Here is an 18,812-nt window from a genome sequence, read left to right on the forward strand (position 1 = left end):
CTGAACACATACTAGTAAAGGGGAAACAAGCAAATGTAAGGGGGCAAAAAAATTGGAAATATAAGAATTATATGGGTTCCCCCTTACTAGCATGTCACATTCAAGTGAATAAAATTAATTATAGTACCGGCACAGGTCTCTTCACAGAATTATGAGCACTAGGATCTTAACTTTCTGCGTCATCTGGATGGATATGTGACCGGTGAAGGCAATTCCTGACAAAAATAGATCTCACAATTGGCAATTTCAATCGGGGTTCAAAGATTGCTCTCCAAATAATTGAATAATAGCCTAAACCGAAATCCACTGACCCAACTCTCAGGAAGAAAAAAAAAAATCCTGCCTTATTAGCTGCTCTTTATAATCAACATATCAACCGGCATGTACCCATTTCTCCCACACACTGAGCCCCAAATGTCAGGGTTACAGGGGCCACAGATCTGTCCAGACAGACAGGAAGCAAAGACACAGGAAGATCATGACTAGGGTATTGTAAAGTGTCCGAGCACAAAAACCATACAAAGCTGAGTGATGATGGAAATATACGGCCACAGCAGCCTTTATTAATTACAATTAAGACCATACTCAATATAATAACCATATTAACCATATCCTTTTCTCCAAGGAGATCCTGGATGGCCTAAAACTACTGGACAGCACCAGAGTACCATCCCCAGTCGCACCACTCTGACTCGGGGCTGACAAATATCACAGTGCTGTCCCTTCTCAAAATTTTAACCTGTTCCCCGGGAACCGCCCCAGCAGGAACTTAACCATAACCAACCATGAAGGGTCACCATACCTCCAATGTGACCCCTTACTCCATTAACCAAGGCCATCCCTGACCTCCTCACCTCAGCTGCCATGACATTAATGCAACATATCATTACCCACCACCGTATCGCAATTTTAAGTATTTTTCTTTCATTTTTAACAACATTAATAAGGGTGGGTGGGCGGGTTGTTCACCGGTCCTGAATTCATGAGACAAGATGTCCGGATGGCTCTTCCTCTTTTTTTAACATGTACTCCTCCTCTCTTTCCACACCGCATCCTACAAACGTCCAAGCAATCCTATAACAGTCCCCCCAATCCATGTGACCCACTGAAATCCTATGGCTCCCCCTCCTTTTATTTTCTGTTGTGAATGTGCCAAACACCTATTAATCCTTTCCTGCTTAAATTCCCCATTAACCCTGTATGAGTCTTGTCCTTACAACCCCCTGTCATGTCTGGTCTTCCATTATGGCTGTGCCTCGTTCAAGCCCTTTACTAGAATGCTGTTACTAGATTTAGGATATTGATTCAAGATATTTCTTTGTGAATAAAGAAAAAAGCTTGGTAACTACTTAAATATCAGGATACGAAATATAGAATACAGAGGTTAGATGCAGCAAACACTGACGGTAGTGACTACAACAGTCTGGGATTGCAAAGGAAAAGAGAAATACACTGTACACAAACAGTAGAGGGCAATAGTGAACTGATTTTTTTCTAATCAGATGCCACTAAATGACACTTGTAGAAATAATTCATCTGCGCAAAATCAACAGAAATAATAAACTAAAAGTCAGTAGCAAGTTACTGCTAAGGAAAAAAGCTATTACAAATGTAGCAGCATGATGAAATCCACAGTGGTACTAGCCCTGCCCATGACGGAGAAGATGGGCACTGGACATGGCCCACACTGCAGCATCAGCAATAGCCTAGGTTTGTGAAATGTCATCTTAGTGCAAAACACAGATCTTGTATAAACTATTCGACAAACAGGGATACTACCACTACTAATAAAAATATGATCCCAATATGATTACCATGACATATGAGAACAGAACCTCACAGCCGGGATCATTCTGTAACTAAAGGTTACTTTACACGCTGCGATCTCACTAGCGAGATCGCAAGCGATCGTACCCGCCCCCGTCGGTTGTGCGACACGGGCAAATCGCTGCCCGAGGCGCACAACCTCGTTAGTCCCCGTCACACGGACTTACCTGCCCTGCGACGTCGCTCTGGCCGGCAAACCGCCTCCTTTCTAAGGGGGCGGTTCATGCGGCATCACAGCGACGTCACACGGCAGGCGTCCAATAGAAGCGGAGGGGCGGAGATGAGCAGGACGTAACTTCCCGCCCACCTCCTTCCTTCCGCATTGCCGGTGGACGCATGTAAGGAGATGTTCGTCGCTCTTGCGGTGTCACACACAGCGATGTGTGCTGCCGCAGGAATGAGGAACAACATCGCTAATAAGCAGACAATGATTTTTGGTTTCAGGACGACCTCTCCACTGCAAACGATTTTGACCTCTTTTGCGATTGTTTAAGGTTGCTCGTAGGTATCACACACTGTGATCTCGTTAATGAAGCCGGATGTGCGTCACAAACACCGTGACCCCGACGATAATTCACTAACGATATCGCAGCGTTTAAAGCCCCCTTAAGTCTCTAAATATGATTTACACACAGGGGTTTTTGGATTTCAAAAATTGATAGACTATCCTTAGAAAACTCATCAAAAAACATCAAAATTGGATTGAGGGGGTTCTGACCTACATTAGTCCTGCTGATCAGATTTTTGAAGGAGTTACGGCACACCAGCATGCACAACGCCCCCATCATTGTTTATACAGATCCTTATGGAACAGCTCTGCACTTTTAGTAGTCACTGTGCTTAGCTTTGCAGCTTACTCCCTTTCATGGATCTCAACATCTTGATAGCCTCCTGATGAACCCCAATTATCATTAAGAAAGGGGCGAAATGCTTCGAGGCAGAGGAGGAAGAAATATTTATACACTGTATGATCTAATAGTGGGGTGCTCTGAATATGTGGGAGTAGCTATACCTCATATAAGCTGTATGTTCACCAGAAACCTCTTCAGGTTAAATATTGGCAAATGTGAATCTATGTGAATTGGATTATAGAGTCTCGTTAAACTGTGATATCAAGATATGGAGACACAGTTTGGGAATATTTAAAATCAAAAAATAGTAATGGACTATATCACCACACATTGGATCATGTCTGTTTTGTGTTTGTACAATTGGAGCTATAAAATTGCTGTTTCCCTGCTCTGCGCCTAGTATCCATTTTTTTTCCTGCTCTATTCTCATCCCTGGGGAGGGGGGCTTTTTTCCTCCACCCCTTTATCCTTGTAAGCTATCGACCTATTGGTCAAAACCTAGGGGGAGTTAGGATATCAATAGGGGCAGTCTCCGGTAAGCGGGGGCACAGGGTATAAATCTAGGGTGTTCTTCCATGGGTAGGTAGGAGATTGTATTTAGGGCGTGTACAGGGATAGTCAGTATACCTAATATAGAATCAATGACATGGTCAAAATTCTGTGGAAGCATGGTTGAAAAGCAATGTCTGACTATCATTTGGTCATTTTCATAGATTTTTTTATTCATTATTACTTTTGTCAGATTCAAATTATTTCTGTGACAATTGTGGGCTTTTCTTTCATTAAACAAGGGGTACCAACAATTTTGACCACGTGTGTGTCTATCTATATCTATATATCATATATATATATATATATGTATATACAGTATATATATATACAGTACAGACCAAACGTTTGGATACACCTTCTTGTCTCTAGAACAACTTTTAAGAGGAGACTTTGTGCAGCAGGCCTTCATGGTAAAATAGCTGCTAGGAAACCACTGCTAAGGACAGGCAACAAGCAGAAGAGACTTGTTTGGGCTAAAGAACACAAGGAATGGACATTAGACCAGTGGAAATCTGTGCTTTGGTCTGATGAGTCCAAATTTGCGATCTTTGGATCCGACCACCGTGTCTTTGTAGAAAAGGTGAACGGATGGACTCTACATGCCTGGTTCCCACCGTGAAGCATGGAGGAAGAGGTGTGATGGTGTGGGGGTGCTTTGCTGGTGACACTGTTGAAGATTTATTCAAAATTGAAGGAATACAGAACCAGCATGCCTACCACAGCATCTTGCAGCGGCGTGCTATCCCATCCGGTTTGCGTTTAGTTGGACCACCATTTATTTTTCAACAGGACAATGACCCCAAACACACCTCCAGGCTGTGTAAGGGCTATTTGACTAAGGAGAGTGATGGGGTGCTACGCCAGATGACCTGGTCTCCACAGTCACCAGACCTGAACCCAATCGAGATGGTTTGGGGTGAGCTGGACCGCAGAGTGAAGGAAAAAGGGCCAACAAGTGCTAAGCATCTCTGGGAACTCCTTCAAGACTGTTGGAAAACCATTTCCGGTGACTACCTCTTGAAGCTCATCAAGAGAATGCCAAGAGTGTGCAAAGTACTAATGAAAGCAAAAGGTGGCTACTTTGAAGAACCTAGAATATAAGACATATTTTCAGTTGTTTCACACTTTTTTAAGTATTTCATTCCACATGTTTTTATTCATAGCTTTGATGCCTTCAATGTGAATCTACAATTTTCAGAGTCCTGAAAATAAAGAAAACCTTTTGAATGAGGTGTGTCCAAACGTTTGGTCTGTACTGTGTGTGTATTGTGAGGTAGCACGGTCGGCTGCGCAGCAGAAGACACGGGATCCAGGCATTAAGGTTCACAGCACACGGTTTTAATGTCCAAACAAAAGTCCACAACAAAATACATGTGCCTCTCCAGCAGAAAACTCAGGGAGTTCTGTTCACTCCCTCACACCCGGCACACCTGCCCTTGTTCCTGTTTCCATTTAACCCTTCCTTCAGCCTGTAGGGAAACAGCATTAACCCTGTAGTGGATTTACTTTCTATCATGGAGTGAGCACAACCGGGGCGAGACATACCGGCCGTCATAGATAACCCCGGTCACAGTCTCACATACCCCCCCCTCAGTTCAAGCGAGCGGGGTTGAACTCCCGCCATCAAACACGGGCCGCGGGACAAGGCATCGGCGTTGCCCTGCAACCTACCGGCCCGGTGTTCAACCGTAAACCGGAAGTTCTGCAGAGAAAGGAACCACCGGGTAACCCGGGCATTCCGTTCCTTGGCGGACCTCATCCAGACCAGTGGAGAGTGATCCGTCACCAAGCGAAACTGCCGTCCCAGCAGGTAATAGCGTAGGGACTCCAAGGCCCACTTGATCGCCAGGCACCCTTTCTCCACTACGCTATAATTCTGCTCGGGAGGGGTGAGCTTCCTACTTAAGAAGGTGACGGGGTGTTCCTCCCCCTGAACCACCTGAGACAGCACTGCCCCCAGGCCGACCTCTGAGGCGTCAGTCTGTACTATAAACTCCTTCCGGAAATCAGGGTGTACAAGAACGGGCTGTCCGCACAGGACCTCCTTCAGGGCCTGGAAGGAGTCCTCGGCCTGCGGAGTCCAGCGCACCATGACTGACTTCTTGCCTTTGAGAAGGTCCGTCAAGGGGGCTGATAGTCCCGCAAAATCCTTTACAAACCTCCTGTAGTACCCCACGATACCCAGGAAGGCCCTAACCTGCTTCGTGGTCAGGGGTCTAGGCCACTTCTGGATCGCCTCAACCTTGTTAATTTGGGGCTTAATCACTCCTTGGCCTATCACGTAGCCCAAGTAGCGGGCTTCCGTGAGTCCCAATGCACATTTCTTGGGATTGGCTGTCAATCCGGCTGTTCGAAGCGCGTCCACCACCGCTTGTACCTGTTCCAAGTGGGTCTGCCAATCGGAGCTGTAAATAATGATGTCATCAAGGTATGCTGATGCATACGCCTGGTGGGGTTCCAGCACTAAGTCCATCAACCTCTGGAACGTGGCCGGAGCGCCATGTAACCCAAAAGGCAAGACAACATAGTGGAAGAGACCCTCCGGCGTAACAAAAGCGGTTTTCTCCTTGGCGGACTCAGTCAGTGGCACCTGCCAGTACCCCTTGGTCAGGTCGAGTGTGGTAAAATATCGCGCCTGTCCCAGCCTATCAATCAGCTCATCCACCCGGGGCATGGGGTAGAGATCGAACTTGGATATTTCGTTCAATCTCCTAAAGTCATTGCAGAACCTTAAGGAGCCATCGGGTTTTGGTATTAGGACAATCGGACTAGCCCATTCACTCCGGGATTTTTCGATGACCCCCAGGCGTAACATTGTCTTTACTTCCTCCGATATGGCTTGTCATCGAGCCTCCGGTACCCGGTATGACTTCAGGCGTACCTTCAGGTGGGGCTCGGTGACAATATCATGTCGTATCAGACTGGTCCTACCGGGCAGCTCGGAGAAGACATCGGGGTTCTGCTGAACCAACCGTCTGGCCTCTCGCCTCTGAGTCTTGGTGAGGTCTTCTCCAATCCTTACTTCCGGTTCGTCCTCTCCGGAGGTCGCTGGAGCCGGATGTGAACGACCCGAAGAGGAGGGAGGTGGGGAAAAAACAGCCATCAGGCTTTCCCGTTCCTGCCAAGGTTTTAATAGGTTGACATGGTATATTTGTTCAGGTTTCCGCCTACCGGGCTGCAATACTTTATAGTTAACCACCCCGACTCTTTCCTTTATCTCGTAGGGGCCTTGCCACTGAGCCAGGAATTTACTCTCCGCCGTGGGGATTAATACCAACACCCGATCCCCGGGTTTAAAGGTCCGCACGGTGGCTTGTCTATTGTAGCGGCCGCTTTGCGCGGCCTGAGCCTCCTGTAAATGCTCCTTCACAATTGGCATGACCGCGCTTATGCGGTTCTGCATACCCAAAATGTGTTCAATCACACTTTTATGGGGGGTGGGCTCTTGCTCCCATGTTTCCTTTGCCAGGTCCAACAATCCCCGGGGATGTCGCCCGTATAACAATTCAAAAGGCGAAAACCCCGTGGATGCCTGTGGCACCTCTCGGATGGCAAACATCAAATAGGGAAGCATCATATCCCAGTCTTTCCCGTCTTTTGAAATCACCCTTTTGAGCATGGTTTTCAGGGTTTTATTGAAACGCTCGACTAAACCGTCCGTTTGAGGATGATACACAGACGTACGCAACTGCTTGATCTGGAGTAGCCGGCATAGCTCTTTGGTCACTTTAGACATGAACGGGGTCCCCTGATCCGTAAGGATCTCCTTGGGCAACCCCACCCGGCAGAACACAGCAAACAACTCCCGAGCTATAAGCTTTGCTGCAGTATGTCTGAGAGGTATCGCCTCGGGATACCGGGTGGCATAGTCAACGATCACTAGGATGTGTTGGTGCCCTCGAGCGGACTTTATGAGGGGCCCCACCAGATCCATCCCTATCCATTCAAAAGGGACTTCTATAATGGCTAACGGTACCAACGGACTGCGAATATGGGTCAGGGGTGCGGTAAGCTGACACTCCGGGCAGGTTTCGCAGAACCGTTTTACCTCCCCAAAGACCCCGGGCCAATAGAACCTTTGCAATATTCGCTCCTGCGTTTTCTTGACCCCTAGGTGGCCACTCATCAGGTGTTTATGAGCCAAGTCGAGGACCCGCCGGCGATACGGCTGGGGCACCACCAACTGTTCTACCCCCACGCCCCGTATTTCATCTACCCGGTAGAGTAAATCCTGCTTAAGAGCGAAATGGGGGTACCTTACCTGGGCACCGGGCAGCTGTGCCACCCCGTCAACTACTGTCACCCGACTCCGGGCATGTATTAACGTAGGGTCCTGGAGTTGGGCTGTCCCAAACGTATCCGGGGATGCCTCCAACTCCGGGATGGGCTCGACCATCTCAGCCTCTCCTGCCAATACCTCTAGGGGTGACCTATCGGGTTCACACTCTGTCCCTATCATGGTGACCCCTACGGCAGGTGTCCCGGATTCAGGATTGTAGGGCTCAGGTCCCGGACTGACCAATATCTGAGGAGACTTAGGGGGTCCCCTCCATAAAGTCCAAAAATAGGGCAGATCCCTTCCTAGGATCAAGTCATAAGGAAGAGTGTTAAGAAGTCCCACCTCATGTTGCACCTGACCGCAAGGTGCTGTGATGGTGACAATCCCCGTGGGATAGTCTCGGCGGTCCCCATGTATGCAAACCACCCCCACGGTACGTCCTGTGGCCTTTACTTTAGCCCTCAAGGTGGATCGAACAAGGGTCACTAAGCTTCCGGAATCCAACAATCCTGTAACCGGACATCCATTCACCTGTATTTGGCACAAGTGGGGCTCCGTCTCTGGGGAGACCAGGTCAGCGGTACATACCACCTGAGCATACATTGAACCCCGCCGGATAACCCCACAATCCATGGGCTCCGTGGTGAGTGGACACTGGGCTTCCATATGTCCCACCCGCTGGCACCGCCAACATCTAATGGGGATGGAAACCCCCTTGACGGGTTGTCGTTTAGGGTACAGAACCTTCCGGACCTCAGGAATGGCGGCCGCGGCCTCAGACGGGACGGTAGGGGACTCCTGCACCGTTGTCAGCGGTGGGTCCTTGGCCCTAGGCTTGGAGGGGCCGGCCCGACGGGCGGTACGCAAAGTCTCAGTGTCCCGTATCAAGTCCTGCGTAGCCACATGCCGCTCTACCAGGGACACTAATTGGTCCAGGGTACTCGGGTCACCCTGTCCTACCCACCGTTGAACGGTGACGGGTAAAGTGCGCACAAAACGATCCACTACTACCCTTTCCACCATTTGCGCCGGGCTCAGAGTGTCAGGCTGCAACCACTTTTTTACAAGATGCAATAAGTCATAGGCCTGGGAGCGTACGGGTTTGGCTTCCTCATAGAACCACTGATTTACGCGCTGAGCCCGTACATAGGTATTCACCCCCAACCGAGCCAGTATTTCGGCTTTCAGGGTCACATAGTCAATGGCGTCCTCGGTACAGAGGTCCAGGTATGCTTTTTGGGGTTCCCCCGTCAGATAGGGCGACAATACCTCAGCCCACTGGAGGGTCGGCAGCTTTTCCCGCTCGGCCACCCGCTCAAACACCGCCAGGAACGCTTCCACATCATCCCCCGGGGTCATCTTTTGCAACGCTTGTCTCACCGCTTTCCGGACGCTGCCGTCGTCACCCAGTCCCGGGGTTGTTGCTGCCGGTCCGGCACGGATCGACTTGGCCAGGAGAACCATCTGTTCTTGGTGCCTTTTTTCCTGCTCTTGCAAGGATTGCTGCTGACGTTCCAACGCCCGGAGCAGGTGTGCATTGGTCTGTTGCTGCTGTGCATTAGCCTCTTGTAGCTGTGCATTAGTCTGTTGTTGCTGTGCATTAGCCTGTTGTTGCTGTGCATTAGCCTGTTGTTGCTGTGCATTAGCCTGTTGCTGCTGTGCATTAGCCTGTGCCAGCTGCTTTAGTATGTCCTCCATGGCGTCACCGGGTTTGGGCTGTAGTATAGCCGCTCGAATCCAGGACATGTGCTACTGGGTCCCCAGGGATGGATGCTACACCTCACCGGCTGTCATGCCCGCCGATTCTCCACCATATGTGAGGTAGCACGGTCAGCTGCACAGCAGAAGACACGGGATCCAGGCATTAAGGTTCACAGCACACAGTTTTAATGTCCAAACAAAAGTCCACAACAAAATACATGTGCCTCTCCAGCAGAAAACTCAGGGAGTTCTGTTCACTCTCTCACACCCGGCACACCTGCCCTTGTTCCTGTTTCCATTTAACCCTTCCTTCAGCCTGTAGGGAAACAGCATTAACCCTGTAGTGGATTTACTTTCTATCATGGAGTGAGCACAACCGGGGCGAGACATACCGGCCGTCATAGATAACCCCGGTCACAGTCTCACAGTATATATATATATATATATATATATATATATATACACACATATATATATATATATACACACACACACACACACACACACACACACACAGTATATTGTGCTGTATTACTCCATTGTCATATTTGGTATTGTCTTTTTGGGTGTCATGATCTTAAATGTATTAGAATAAAGTTGATATATATATATATATATATATATATATATATATATATATATATATTTATATATATATTTTTTAAAATCAGGGTATGACTTATATATTTAGTCAGTAAAAGACCCTTGTAAAACTGTGTATATATTGCACCTTACTCACTTTCACTTGAATAAAACAAAACTGTAATACCCAGCACAGCTGCTACTAAAAGTATGGGGCTTTGCCTTGTATAATGAAGATGAAATGGCATTACCAGATCAATGGGTGTGCAGAGTCAGGGTATCACCAATCTGATTTGGATGGCATATCCTAAAGATAGGCTATCATTTTTAAAGAACTGAAAAAAATCTTTAACTTTGCCTCCTTCTATATTTGCTTACATGAAAAAATAAATAATAAGATGTGTTAATTAATCAAATGTTTACATTTAGTTTTTAATTCCAATACAGTGCTGGACAAAAGTATTGGCACCCCTGCAATTCTTTCAGATAATACTCAGTTTCTTCTTGAAAATTCTTTGGTATTATTATCTTCATTTAATTTGTCTTCAATGAAAAAAAAAAATTGTCATAAAGCCAAATTGGATATAATTCCACACCAAACATAAAAAGGGGGTGGACAAAAGTATTGGCACTGTTTGAAAAATCATGTGATGCTTCTCTAATTTGTGTAATTAACAGCACCTGTAACTTACCTGTGGCACCTAACAGGTGTTGGCAATAACTAAATCACACTTGCAGCCAGTTGACATGAATTAAAGTTGACTCAACCTCTGTCCTGTGTCCTTGTGTGTACCACATTGAGCATGGAGAAAGGAAAGAAGACCAAACAACTGTCTGAGGACTTGAGAATCCAAATTGTGAGGAAGCATGAGCAATCTCAAGGCTACAAGTCCATCTCCAAAGACCTGAAAGTTCCTGTGTCTATGGTGCGCAGTGTCATCAAGAAGTTTAAAGCCCATGGCATTGTGGCTAACCACCCTGGATGTGCAAGGAAAAGAAAAATTGACGAGAGATTTCAACGCAAGATTGTGCGGATGGTGGGTAAAGAAACTCGACTAACATTCAAACAAGTTCAAGCTGCCCTGCAGTCCGAGGGTACAACAGTGACAACCCGTACTATCCGTTGGCGTCTGAATGAAAAGGGATTGTATGGTAGGATACCCAGGAAGACCCCACTTCTTACCCCGAGACATAAAAAAGCCAGGCTGGAGTTTGCCAAAACTTACCTGAGAAAGCCTAAAACGTTTTGGAAGAATGTTCTCTGGTCAGCTGAGACAAAAGTAGAGCTTTTTGGGAAAAGCCATCAACATAGAGTTTACAAGAAAAAAAAAAGAGGCATTCAAAGAAAAGAACACGGTCCCTACAGTCAAACATGGTGGAGGTTCCCTGATGTTTTGGGGTTGCTTTGCTGCCTCTGGCACTGGACTGCTTGACCGTGTGCATGGCATTATGAAGTCTGTAGACTACCAACAAATTTTGCAGCATAATATAGGGCCCAGTGTGAGAAAGCTGGGTCTCCCTCAGAGGTCATGGGTCTTCCAGCAGGACAATGACCCAAAACACACTTCAAAAAGCACTAGAAAATGGTTTGATAGAGAGCACTGGAGACTACTAAAGTGGCCAGCAATGAGTCCAGACCTGAATCCCATAGAACACCTGTGGAGAGATCTCAAAATGGCGGTTTGGAGAAGGCAACCTTCAAATCTCAGGGACCTGGAGCAGTTTGCCAAAGAAGAATGGTCTAAAATTCCAGCAGAGCATTGTAAGAAACTCATTGATGGTTACCGGAATCGGTTGTTTGCAGTTATTTTGGCTAAAGGTTGTGCAACCAAGTATTAGACTAAGGCGGGCTTTGCACACTAAGACATCGCAGGCCGATGCTGCGATGCCGAGTGCGATAGTGCCCGCCCCCGTCGCAGCAGCGATATGTGGTGATAGCTGACGTAGCGAAAGTTATCGCTACGCCAGCTTCACACACACACTCACCTGCCGTGCGACGTCCCTGTGGCCGGCGACCCGCCTCCTTGTTAAGGGGGCGGGTCATGCGGCGTCACTGCGACGTCACACGGCAGGCGGCCAATCAGAGCGGAGGGGCGGAGATGAGCAGGATGTAAACATCCTGCCCACCTCCTTCCTTCCGCATATCCTACGGAAGCCGCAGTGAGGCCGGTAGGAGACGTTCCTCGCTCCTGCGGCTTCACACACAGCGATGTATGCTGCCGCAGGAGCGAGGAACAACATCGGACCGTCGCGTCAGCGTAATCATGGATTACGCCGACGCTGCACCGATGATACGATTACGACGCTTTTGCGCTCGTTAATCGTATCATCCAGCCTTTACACACTGCGATGTCGCATGCGATGCCGGAAGTGCGTCATTTTCAATTTGACCCCACCGACATCGCACCTGCGATGTCGCAGTGTGCAAAGTGCCCCTAAGGGTGCCAATACTTTTGTCTGGCCCATTTTTGGAGTTTTGTGTGAAATGATCAATGATTTGATTTTTGTTTCATTCTCTTTTGTGTTTTTTCATTGCAAGCAAAATAAATGAAGATAATAATACCAAAGAATTTGTGATTACAATAATTTTCAAGAAGAAACTGAGTATTATCTGACAGAATTGCAGGGGTACCAATACTTTTGGCCAGCACTGTACATACTGTAACTGCATGGAAAGGCATTTTAGATACTTGGATTGGTGTTCACCATAAATAGTTGACCGAGGTATGAGTGGCATTCATAAAAATAATGAAATCGCCAATGGCTGTGTTAATGGCTGTTGAAAAAAACACTAGATGCACTGATGGTTTCCAGGAAAAGTTGTATAAGGGACTGTTATACTTTATTTTGTATAAGTGATGTGTTAGACCTAGCCATATCAGAGGCCAAACTATACTATTCCAGCTAGCAATTTAGACATTGCAAGAAGTTGATATGGATGTAACATGACTGCTTCAGAATACCACTACCCAAACTTTCTCAGACATGGGTGATAAGCCAAGTATAGAACATGTCGCAATGTGGCCGAAAGTTGGGTTAAGTATGAAATACTGATGTAGCTCTTATTTTGTGTATTGCACGATGAATGTAGGTGTAGTGTTCGAGTGATTATGGTAGGTGTGAATGACTGTATATCACCGGTTTTCTTCTGAAATGAGGTTGTGGGAGTGCAGCTGAGCAAGCTATATTTGTTGAGGAGTCAGGCAATATATTTGCTTGATCCATCAGATTTAGATTCTGTATTTTGACCAGAAATTGCAAAGTAGTTTTATGCTTTACAGCCTAATTCTACTTTCAAAACCAATATTAATATAATAACAATAACAGCCATTTTTAGCAAAAACCTTAACATTTCAGGCTTGTGGAGCTTCATCAGTCTGTTCAACTGCTGAATTTTCAGATCTGCTCTGAATTACAGATCCACTATTTTCTCCTTTAAGCCGTAGGGTATAAGGTGGACTAATGTTTGCAGCGCAGGAATTTTAAAACCTCACATTCCCAATCATTATTTCTTTTGGGATAGTCTCCCACAGAAATAGATTTTCAGTAGATCCCGCTAATTTTTAACTGGCTTCACTGGCATATTTTGTAATATATTGGCATCAGTTTTTTAATACATCAAGCAATTTTCACATTAGAAAAAAATATCAGGACAAAACCAATTAAAACTAAAGCAGGCTTTACACGCTACGATATATCTAACGAGATGTCGGCGGGGTCACGTTGTAAGTGACGCACATCCGGCATCTTTAGTGATATCGTAGCGTGTGACAGCTATGAACGAGCAGAAATACTCACCTTCTCGTTCATCATTGACACGTCGCTCATTTTCTAAAAATCGCACGTCCTGTTGTTCATCGTACCCGGGGCAGCACACATCGCTCCGTGTGACACCCCGGGAACGATGAACACAGCTTACCTGCGTCCCGCCGGCTATGCTGAAGGAAGGAGGTGGGCGGGATGTTTACGTCCCACTCATCTCCGCCCCTCCGCTTCTATTGGCCGGCCGCTGTGTGACGTCGCTGTGATGCCGAACGTCCCTCCCCCTTCAGGAAGTGGATATTCGCGGCTCACAGCGAGGTCATTTGGAAGGCAAGTACGTGTGATGGGGGGTTACAACATTGTGCGACATGGGCAAGAAATTGCCCGTGCCGCACAAACAATGGGGGCGGGTACGATCGCAAAGGCGATCGCATATGAAATTGCAACGTGTAAAGCAACCTTAAGGCTTTGAGAAAGGATCAAGTCAAGTAGATGTGTATTAAAAATTCCAGAAACTATCTTTTAGATATCTCCTCAGTTTTAGATTAGTTTCACAGCTGGGTGGTTAATCTAAAACATGATATCAATATAATTAGTTACCAAACTATAAAACACCCTGAAATTCTGGTATATATGGTCAAAACTAATTTAGGTTCACATTAATTTCTGCCAGCTAGGGTCACTAGGTCAATTAGTTTTGCAGGCTCTCTTTAGAAGATGAGCTACAATTTGGTAAATGCAAGTGACCAGTAATACTTGAGAAGGAGCTGATACACTCATATGCAGCATCATGAAATTAGAACTAATAGTTTTGTTGTCTATGTGCATGGGTATACAGTCATGGCCAAAAGTGTTGGCACCCTTGACATTGTTGCAGAAAACAAAGTATTTCTCCTAGAAAATTATTGCAATTACACATATTTTGTAATAAACATGTTTAATTCCTTTATGTGTATTGGAAAACACAAACAAACAAAGAAAGAAAGGTAAGTTGGACATAATTTCACACAAAACTCCAAAATGGGCAGAAAAAAAATGATTGGCACCTCTCCAAAAATGTGGGTAAACAACTTTGTTTCAAGCATGTGATGCTTGTTCAAACTCGACTTTAGCAAGTAACAGGTGTGGGCAATATGGAAATCACACCTGAAACCAGATAAAAAGGAGAGCAGTTGACTCAATCTTTGCATTGTGTGTCTGTGTGCGCCATACTAAACATGTAGAACAAAAAGAGGAGAAGAGACCTGTCTGAGGACTTGAGGACCAAAATTGATGAAGCATATCAACTACAGTTAGGTCCAGAAATATTTGGACAGTGACACAATTTTCGCGAGTTGGGCTCTGCATGCCACCACATTGGATTTGAAATGAAACCTCTACAACAGAATTCAAGTGCAGATTGTAACGTTTAATTTGAAGGTTTGAACAAAAATATCTGATAGAAATTGTAGGAATTGTACACATTTCTTTACAAACACTCCACATTTTAGGAGGTCAAAAGTAATTGGACAAATAAACCAAACCCCAAAAAAAAATTTATTTTCAATATTTTGTTGCGAATCCTTTGGAGGCAATCACTGCCTTAAGTCTGGAACCCATGGACATCACCAAACGCTGGGTTTCCTCCTTCTTAATGCTTTGCCAGGCCTTTACAGCCGCAGCCTTCAGGTCTTGCTTGTTTGTGGGTCTTTCCGTCTTAAGTCTGGATTTGAGCAAGTGAAATGCATGCTCACTTGGGTTAAGATCTGGTGATTGACTTGGCCATTGCAGAATGTTCCACTCTTTTGCACTCATGAACTCCTGGGTAGCTTTGGCTGTATGCTTGGGGTCATTGTCCATCTGTACTATGAAGCGCCGTCCGATCAACTTTGCGGCATTTGGCTGAATCTGGGCTGAAAGTATATCCCGGTACACTGCAGAATTCATCCGGCTACTCTTGTCTGCTGTTATGTCATCAATAAACACAAGTGACCCAGTGCCATTGAAAGCCATGCATGCCCATGCCATCACGTTGCCTCCACCATGTTTTACAGAGGATGTGGTGTGCCTTGGATCATGTGCCGTTCCCTTTCTTCTCCAAACTTTTTTCTTCCCATCATGCTGGTACAGGTTGATCTTGGTCTCATCTGTCCATAGAATACTTTTCCAGAACTGAGCTGGCTTCATGAGGTGTTTTTCAGCAAATTTAACTCTGGCCTGTCTATTTTTGGAATTGATGAATGGTTTGCATCTAGATGTGAACCCTTTGTATTTACTTTCATGGAGTCTTCTCTTTACTGTTGACTTAGAGACAGATACACCTACTTCACTGAGAGTATTCTGGACTTCAGTTGATGTTGTGAACGGATTCTTCTTCACCAAAGAAAGTATGCGGCGATCATCCACCACTGTTGTCATCCGTGGACGCCCAGGCCTTTTTGAGTTCCCAAGCTCACCAGTCAATTCCTTTTTTCTCAGAATGTACCCGACTGTTGATTTTGCTACTCCAAGCATGTCTGCTATCTCTCTGATGGATTTTTTCTTTTTTTTCAGCCTCAGGATGTTCTGCTTCACCTCAATTGAGAGTTCCTTAGACCGCATGTTGTCTGGTCACAGCAACAGCTTCCAAATGCAAAACCACACACCTGTAATCAACCCCAGACCTTTTAACTACTTCATTGATTACAGGTTAACGAGGGAGATGCCTTCAGAGTTAATTGCAGCCCTTAGAGTCCCTTGTCCAATTACTTTTGGTCCCTTGAAAAAGAGGAGGCTATGCATTACAGAGCTATGATTCCTAAACCCTTTCTCCGATTTGGAAGTGAAAACTCTCATATTGCAGCTGGGAGTGTGCACTTTCAGCCCATATTATATATATAATTGTATTTCTGAACATGTTTTTGTAAACAGCTAAAATAACAAAACTTGTGTCACTGTCCAAATATTTCTGGACCTAACTGTATCTGAAGGTTACAAGTCCATCCCCAGATATCTTGATGTGCCTTTGTCCACGGTGCGTAAAATAATTAAAAAGTTTAGATGGCACTGTAGCTAATCTCCCTTGAAGTGGACAGCAGACAAAAAAATGATGAAAGGTTGCAATGCAGGATAGTCCAGATGGTGGATAAGCAGCCCCAATCAAGTTGCAAAGAAATTCATGCTGTCCTGCAGGCTCAGGGTACATCAGTGTAAGTGTGAACTATGTGTCGACATTTGATTGAAATTAAACGCTATGGCAGGAGACCCAGGAGGATCCCACTGCTGACAGAGGGACATAAAGAAGCTAGACTGCAGTTTGGCAAAATGTATGTGAGTAACCAAAATCCTTCTGGTAAAGTGTCTTGTGGACAGACGAGATCAAGATAGAGCTTTTTGGAAAAGCACATCATTCTACTCTTTACCAAAAATGGAATGAACCTATAATGAAAAAAACATAGTACTTATAGTCAAATATGGTGGAGGTTCAAAGATGTTTTGGGGTTGCTTTGCTGCCCCTGACACTGGGTTATTATTATTATTATTATTTATTTATAGAGCACCATTGATTCCATGGTACTGTACATGAGAAGGGGGTTACATACAGAACACATATACAAGTTACAATAAACAGACTAGTACAGAGGGAAGAGGGCCCAGCCCTTGCAGGCTTACATTCTAAAGGATTTTGGGGAGGAGACAGTAGGTGGGGTGGGGGTTGGGCGGCAGCTCCTGTAAAAACATTAAAATTAATACATCTAGTTATCAAACATTTTATAGTAGGACATATTAAATGTTTTCACAGTTTTGTCTATATTGGAAGGGCATAGCTTATTGATAAAGTTTTTATAAGGAATAAATAATAAGGTATCTGTATTAAGTATGGATAGATGCTGACATAGCATGGTGCCTATTTATATATATATATATATATATCCTTCCTTCTGGAAACTTCTAGTGATTATGTCATGTGTAACTGTGTTCAGCTGAAACACCCTATATGGATTGGACAGTTGTCATATAACACGGTGGAAGGGGGTGGCTGCTCACTCCTGCTCCGAGAGTCAATCCACACATGTCAAAGCTGATCCATCCCATCCTTTCTGCCAGCCTCTAAGAAGCATGTCTGTCTGTTCCTTTGATCCTGCATTTACCCAAGACGAAGCAAGATATGGCTGCTTTCTCAGGAACTCAAGAAAGACTAATTGAACTCTCTTACATAAGCTAATGAAGTATATTATTTTTCCTTTCTGTAACTGAATTTTGGCAACCATTTTAAATAGATAAAATACATTTATTTTTTGCATTTTTGAAGTTCTTTCTTTCATGCGCTTTTACGTATTTGAAGAAAAATATATTTAAGAGTATATTTTTAACAGCTCCGCACGGTGGTCGGGCGGCAGCTCCGCACGGTGGTCGAGCGGCAGCTCCGCACGGTGGTTGGGCGGCAGCTCCGAACGGTGGTCGGGCGGCAGCAAGGTTATTGGAGATTATAGGCATTTCTGAACAGATGAGTTTTCAGGTTCCGTTTGAAGCTTGCAAGTGTAGTAGATAATCTGACGTGTTGAGGCAGCGAGTTCCAGAAGACTGGGGATGTTCGGGAGAAGTCTTGGAGGCGGTTGCATGAGGAGCGAATGAGAGAGGAGGAGAGAAGGAGATCTTGGGAGGACCGGAGATTACGTTTTGTAGTGTAGCGAGAGATTAATTCAAAGATATATGGAGGAGACAATTTGTGGATGGCTTTTTAAGTCAGTGTTAGTAGTTTGAAGTGGATACGATGGAAGATTGGGAGCCAGTGAAGGGACTTGCAGAGAGGAGAAGCAGGGTGGTATTGAGGCGAGAGGTGGATAAGTCGGGCAGCAGAATTAAGGATGGACTAGAGAGGGGCGAGCATGTTAGCAGGGAGACCACAGAGGAGGATATTGCAGTAGTCGAGGCGGGAGATTATGAGAGCATGCACTAGCATTTTTGTAGATTGAGAATTGAGGAAGGGACGGATTCTGGAAATATTTTTGAGTTGAAGATGGCAGGAGGTGGTGAGGGATTGAATGTGTGGTATGAAGGACAAGGCAGAGTCAAAGGTCACTCCGAGGCATCGAACTTTGGGTGCTGGGGAGAGCGTGATGTTATTTATTGTAATAGATAGATCAGGTAGAGAGTGTAGGGGAGATGGAGGAAAGATGATCAGTTCAGTTTTGGCCACATTGAGCTTTAGGAAGTGAGAGGAGAAGAAGGAAGATATAGCAGATAGGCACTCTGGGATTCTGGACAGCAGAAAAGTGACATCTGGACCAGAGAGGTAG

At 45.5% G+C, this 18,812-nt stretch overlaps 1 protein-coding gene across 1 annotated transcript in view; it reads right to left on the minus strand.

Moving 5' to 3' along the window:
* The window catches only part of ARR3 (arrestin 3), a 114,669-nt gene that overhangs the window by 85,006 nt on the left and 10,851 nt on the right, over window positions 1-18,812 (minus strand). The gene's annotated exons all lie outside the window — the stretch shown is intronic.

This window comes from Anomaloglossus baeobatrachus, chromosome 9 (assembly GCF_048569485.1).
Source record: "Anomaloglossus baeobatrachus isolate aAnoBae1 chromosome 9, aAnoBae1.hap1, whole genome shotgun sequence".
Classification (NCBI taxonomy): Eukaryota; Metazoa; Chordata; class Amphibia; order Anura; family Aromobatidae; genus Anomaloglossus; species Anomaloglossus baeobatrachus.